Source organism: Littorina saxatilis, linkage group LG3 (genome assembly GCF_037325665.1).
Source record: "Littorina saxatilis isolate snail1 linkage group LG3, US_GU_Lsax_2.0, whole genome shotgun sequence".
Classification (NCBI taxonomy): Eukaryota; Metazoa; Mollusca; class Gastropoda; order Littorinimorpha; family Littorinidae; genus Littorina; species Littorina saxatilis.
Window position 1 is genome coordinate 4,644,620 of NC_090247.1, and position 6,497 is coordinate 4,651,116.

The window sequence follows — 6,497 nt, forward strand, 5'->3', positions numbered from 1 at the left end:
GGGATGTCACAAAGATGTGAGTAGCATATTTGTGAGGTGAAACCACGTCGTGTTTTTAACCTCCCTAAATGTTGTACAGGCGAGGGTAGCTGACCGGACTGGCGTTATTCACGTGTTTCGGGTGTTGCACGCAAAACTGGCTTAGCTTGATGTGAGTTGTGTTTGAGACATGTAGCGGGTCTGAGGTAAATAACGTCACAGCGTGTGAGATTTCCAACCGGGAAGGTTGTTCAGCGTGTGTCAAACTTGTTCTGGGAACAAGTACTCTTTCAAGAGACGGGTCTCTTAAGGTAAATGATTTACTATGTTGTATATTATTGACGTTGGAATACATAGCTGGAGCGTAAAGGTTAGTGTGTATAAAGTGCACCCAATCTTAGTGTGAAGCGTTGAGAGAATTCTTGATGTAATTGTTTCACGGTTTTTTCATGGGGAATTTCTTGAACATAATTGCTACGCATTTATGTTATGTTTAAGACGGTCATGCTTTGTATGGGGAGTGTTATTCATTGATTAAGTGTTAGTTTGGATATTGAATCTGTACGGAATGTGAACGTGGAATGAACGAGAATGTATGAGTGGTACATGAACGTTTGGAAGAAGAGATGGTTTTAGAGAATGTTGTATTAAGACTTGGTTAAATTCTTTAGGAGTTTCCATGAGGGATTTCCATGGCGTATAAGGGAGGGACCTTACACGAGAGAAGCGCTAGACGACGGTGGAAGCAAGGGACCACCTCTGCGCAGATGACTAGACGAGTGGAGTCTTCATCGAGACCGGTCGTAGCCGACGACGGTTGTTTCCGCTACGGGCGGAAGGGTTTCTCGGGGAGAAACCTGGAAGGTGTGTGTGGGCATCGTCCATGAGATGTGTGTTGGCATCTTCAGTGAAAGGTGCGTGTTGGCATCTTCAGTGAAAGGTGTGTCGGCATCTTCAGCGAAAGGGGTGTGTTAGCATCTCTGTGTGTTGGCATCTGAATTCATTATTCTACGAGGATTCAGCGAGACAAGTAAGTGAACTGGCGACATGCAGTGAGCCGTGATACGAACTCGTGAGTGTCTGTTGGTACCTTCTTGTGTGCGTTAATCTATATTTGAGAAAGTATTGTTAGAATATGTATTTACATGCCTTGAGTGAAAGCCGGAAGATTGTGCGAACTGTGTGTTGAAAAGTTGTTCGTATTGATGTATTTAAAGTGAAGAAGTATGTTGTTTTGGTTGAGGAAATAATGAGCCTGCATCCTCCCAAGTTCTGTTTTTGAAGTGTTTGGTGTGAAAGGGTAGAGACAGTGCAAAAGGGCAGAACACGCATAATAAATTCACATGCAAACCACTTCGTGACAGTGTGTGCGTGCGTGCGTGTGTGTGTGTGTGTGTGTGTGTGTGTGTGTGCGTGCGTGTGTGCGCACGCGTGCATGAGTCTGTACTCGTATGTGAGTGGTGTGTGTGTATTTGTGTGTGTGTGTGTGTGTGTGTGCGTGCGCACGTGTGCATGAGTCTGTACTCGTGTGTGTGTAAGTGTGTGTGTGGGCATAAGTGTATGTGTGTGCGTGTATGTGTGTTTGTTTGTAAAGGTGTGCATGTCCGTCTGTCCATATGTGCGTATGGGTGTGTGTTTTGTGTGTATGAAATTTTTTGTTAGAGAGTGAGTGAGTGCGTGTGAGTGAGTGTGTGTGTGTGTGTGTGTGACTTGGTGTGTACCCATTTTTCCACAGGTTTGGTTGCCTAAATCACCATAAGGCAACCATCCACACGTGGATGGCAACCTAAACTCTGGATGGCAACCTAATTGTGTGGATGGTCGCTTTATTTAACACCGTTAAATTGACTTTTTTGACGGAAAGAATCTCATAACAATGTTCAAAATGACATTCTTTCCGTCCTCTGTGGATGGTCGCTTCATTTAACACCGTTAAATTGACTTTTTTGACGGAAAGAATGTCATAACAATGTTCAAAATGACATTCTTTCCGTCCTCTATAGGCGACGAAATAGGTCAAATTTTGTGCATTTTTTAGAGCAAAATTCTTCGATGCCGGAGCGAGTACTGCACCCAGTGCTGTTGTAGTGCAAGTGCACTAGAAAGGCACTGCACCCAGTGCCGCCTCTTAGGTAACCATCCACACTTTAGGTGGGTGTGTGTGTGTGTGTGTGTGTGTTTGAGAGAGAGAGTGTGTGTGTGTGGGTGTGTATGTGTGAATGTGTGTGTGCATGAGTTTGTGTGTATGTTTGTGTGTGTATGAGTGTGTATATGTGTTTGTTTGTAAAGGTGTGTGTGTCCGACTGTCTATGTGCGTATTTGTTTGTTTGTTTGCTCAACGCCCAGCCGACCACGAAGGGCCATATCAGGGCGGTGCTGCTTTGACATATAACGTGCGCCACACACAAGACAGAAGTCGCAGCACAGGCTTCATGTCTCACCCAGTCACATTATTCTGACACCGGACAAACCAGTCCTAGCACTAACCCCATAATGCCAGACGCCAGGCGGAGCAGCCACTAGATTGCCAATTTTAAAGTCTTAGGTATGACCCGGCCGGGGTTCGAACCCACGACCTCCCGATCACGGGGCGGACGCCTTACCACTAGGCCAACCGTGCCGGTCTATGTGCGTATAAGTGTGTGTTATGTGTGTATGAGGTTTGTGTCAGTCAATGTGTGTGTGTGTGTGTGTGTGTGTGTGTGTGTGTGTGTGCGTGCGTATGTACAGTGTGTGTGTGTGTGTGTGTGTGTGTGTGTGGGTGTTTGTTTGTTTGTTTGCTTAACGCCCAGCCGACCACGAAGGGCCATATCAGGGCGGTGCTGCTTTGACATATAACGTGCGCCACACACAAGACAGAAGTCGCAGCACAGGCTTCATGTCTCACCCAGTCACATTATTCTGACACCGGACCAACCGGAGTGTGTGTGTGTGTGTGTGTGTGTGAATGTGTGTGTGCATGAGTTTGTGTGTATGTTTGTGTGTGTATGAGTGTGTATATGTTTGTTTGTAAAGGTGTGTGTGTCCGTCTGTCTATGTGCGTATTTGTTTGTTTGTTTCCATAATTATCAGGGCGGTGCTGCTTTGAGATATAACGTGCGCCACACAAAAGGCAGAAGTCGCAGCACAGGCTTCATGTCTCACCCAGTCACATTATTCTGACACCGGACCAACCAGTCCTAGCATGCACTAACCCCATAATGCCAGCCGCCAGGCGGAGCACCCACTAGATTGCCAATTTTAAAGTCTTAGGTATGACCCGGCCTGGGTTCTAACCCACGACCTCCCGATCACGGGGCGGACGCCTTACCACTGGGCCAACCGTGTATGTGCGTATGAGTGTGTGTATTGTGTGTGTGAGTCAATGTGTGTGTGTGTCTGTGTCTGTGGGTGTGTGCGTGCGTACATGCGTGCGTATGTACATGTGTGTGAGTGTGTGTGTGTGTGTGTGTGTTTGTGTGGGTGTGTGTCTGTTTGTATAAGAGATAAAGAGAGAGAGAAAGAGAGAGAGAGAGAGAGAGAGAGAGTGGGTGGGTTGGTTTGTGTTTGTGCGTGTGCGTAAGTGTATGTGTGTGTGTATGTGTGTTTGTTTGTAAAGGTGTGTATGTCCGTCTGTCTATATGTGCGTATGGTGGTGTGTTTTGTGTGTACAGTGAAGTGTGTGTGAGAGAGTGAGTGAGTGCGTGTGAGTGAGTGTGTATGTGTGTACGTGTGTACGAGTGTAACTTGGGTGTGTGTGTGTGTGTGTGTGTGTGTGTGTGTGTTCGTGTGTGTGTGTGTGTTTGAGAGAGAGAGAGAGAGAGAGAGAGAGAGAGAGAGGTTTGTCTTTCGCTGGGGTATGCAGTGCCTTGGCGTTGCACATCTACTTAATTGTATTATTCCATAAGGTTTGATTGCGTACACTTATCTGCTGTTCATTACTGCTTATTTCTTTGATCTTGTGTTTATTGTTTAGCCAGGTGATAAAAGCTTGTTTCCAGAAATATTGCTTTATGGCACCTAGTCCTTTAAAATTTTCTGCACTCACATTTGAGCGCAGACAGCATAAGCGTTCGCCCAGATTTAAAAATGATGCTAATGGAATCTGTTGCCACATAGACCTATATTAGTTGAATGACAAAAAGAAAACAAAAACTTGGACTCCTGATAAATATAAACACTCACCTTGAACAAGAGATGTCGAATTCCAAGTGAAAACGCAGTAAACAGAAATAAACTGGACGGCACCGATTTCCCATGCACAGAGTCTGTGACCTCTAGCACTAGTCAGCTGACGCGTCTTGCGCATCGCGGTAGGCACGCATTTTGCGTGAGGCGGGGGAGTTTCCTATCCCTCTAATATAGGTCCCTGCTTGACCAGACAAGGCGGGCCGGACTCTTCTACTAGGCGATACAAACAGTTACTGAGCAATACAAGGCGGGGCTCAACTACTGGGTAAGACAAGGCGGGACTCAGCTACTAGATTATACAGATAATGAGCGGCACAAATCTGGACTCAGCTAATAGGCGATACAAACAGTTACTGAGGAATACAAGGCAGGACTAAGCCACTAGGCGATAGAAACTAATGAGCGATACGAGGCGGGACTCAGATACTAGACTGAAGAAAACATTTGCAGGCACCACAAAGATGGAATCAGGATTTAGATGGCCCAAAACAAGAATGAGCTACTAGAAGACCCCTTCTAGGCGAAGCAAACAGTTACTGAACATAATAGACGAGACTCAGCTACTCAACTGCTAGGCGAAACGAACAGTTACTGAGTTGTATAAGCGGTACTCAGCTACTAGGCAGTAGGCGAAACAAACAGTTACTGAGCGAAACAAGGCGGATCCCAGCTACTAGGCAAAACAATTACTGAGCGATAAGAATCGGGACTCAGTTACTAGATTATACAAACAGTTACTGAGCGATACGAGGCGGAACTCAGCTACTAGGCGATACAAACAGTTACTGAGCGATACGAGGCGCGACTCAGCTACTAGATTATACGTAGAGGTTACATGCCGAGTCTCAGTGATTATCAAAAATAATGGTCGAAGTTAGCGGATCATGAAAAATGCGAGCTTTAGCGAGCTTTTTCATGACCGCGAACTGAGACCATTATTTTTGATAATCACTGAGACGAGGTGTGTAACCTCTTTATTCCTCCTTTCTTCAGTTATTCAAAGAAAAGAGGAGGTTTTTTGCGAAAGTTTGATCGAATCCTATTCACTCAACCAGTCAACCTGCGCAGGCGATCGATTAATGCGCGGTTGTATAGTTCCGTGCAAATCATTCCATTCTGTTAACACTTCTTGTCAGTTTTCCTATTTTGGACTAAAATCAAGTACATAGATATGCTGTTATTCTGCTGTGGCGGCAAAGGCAGATATTGTGTGTTATGTATATGTTTTGGTATCGGTTAGGATTATGTTCTTTCGTCAAATGGGACTAGCAGACGAACTTTTGCACCCGTGTTCCAACGTTAAAAACTGTATGAAGTTAAGTTTCCTAGGGAAAATAGTGTATGAAACCGCTTTATGTTGTTTAAATTGATGAGATGTGTGCATTTGGTTGCGTGTGATCTGTTTATTAAATGAAATATTGTTGAAAACTGACCGTCGGATTGCAGTCTGTTGTCGAAGAAACTGAGTGAAAAGAAGGGGAACTACTCTTGTCGCTAGACAAAGTATGAGTTACTTGCCTTGGGAAATTGCTTGTGATGAACGTCTGATCTAGATTCAGAAAACAACCGAACTCATGGATTTTATATGGAGATTCATGTGTTCAGGCCTGTAGTTGTTAATTTAAATGCGGTATGTTTGTATTGTTTGCTCCAGAGATGTATACTTCGTACATTAGAGCGTTCGGAACTTTTCAGTCGCAAAAAGTAGTACCGAAACAGAACAGCTTCTCAACCCATTGCACTATCGAGGATTCAGGCTGTTGCTGGGTCGTTATTTGTTTGGTTGCTGGGTCATTATCGAAAAATAACTACCCCTACAAGTTTACAGAGGTAAAGAAGCAGAGGGGGGAATAAAAACAGTTACTGAGCGATACAAGGCGGAACTCAGCTAATAGGCGATACAAACAGTTACTGAGCGATACGAGGCAGACCGCAACTACTAGGCGATACAAACAGTTACTAAGGAATACAAGGTGGGGCTCAGCTTCTAGGCAAAACAAACAAACAATTTGTATGATTAACATGGCTGTGTAATAAGCAAATAATCCATCTTCTGGAGAACAGACAGTGATTTCTATCTTTGTAGTAGATGTGTTATTACGCATGCATTTGATACATTTGTTTTGCATAATAAACTCACAGATATCTGTTTGTACCTGTAAATGCGCATGTATTTAATATATATATTTTGCATAATAATTAAACTTACAGATATCTGTTTCCCATGTATTTTTGAATTGACAGATTTACATATTACTTGTAAATACTTTTGTTGGCATTTACTGTGTATATTTTATGTGGTGAGTCATGTGAATAATAATTATGTGATGTGTTGTGCCCCCTATGCA

The 6,497-nt window shown here is 44.1% G+C and overlaps 1 long non-coding RNA gene across 1 annotated transcript in view; it reads left to right on the top strand.

Moving 5' to 3' along the window:
- The window catches only part of LOC138961467 (uncharacterized), a 394,970-nt gene that overhangs the window by 9,996 nt on the left and 378,477 nt on the right, over positions 1–6,497 (top strand). The gene's annotated exons all lie outside the window — the stretch shown is intronic.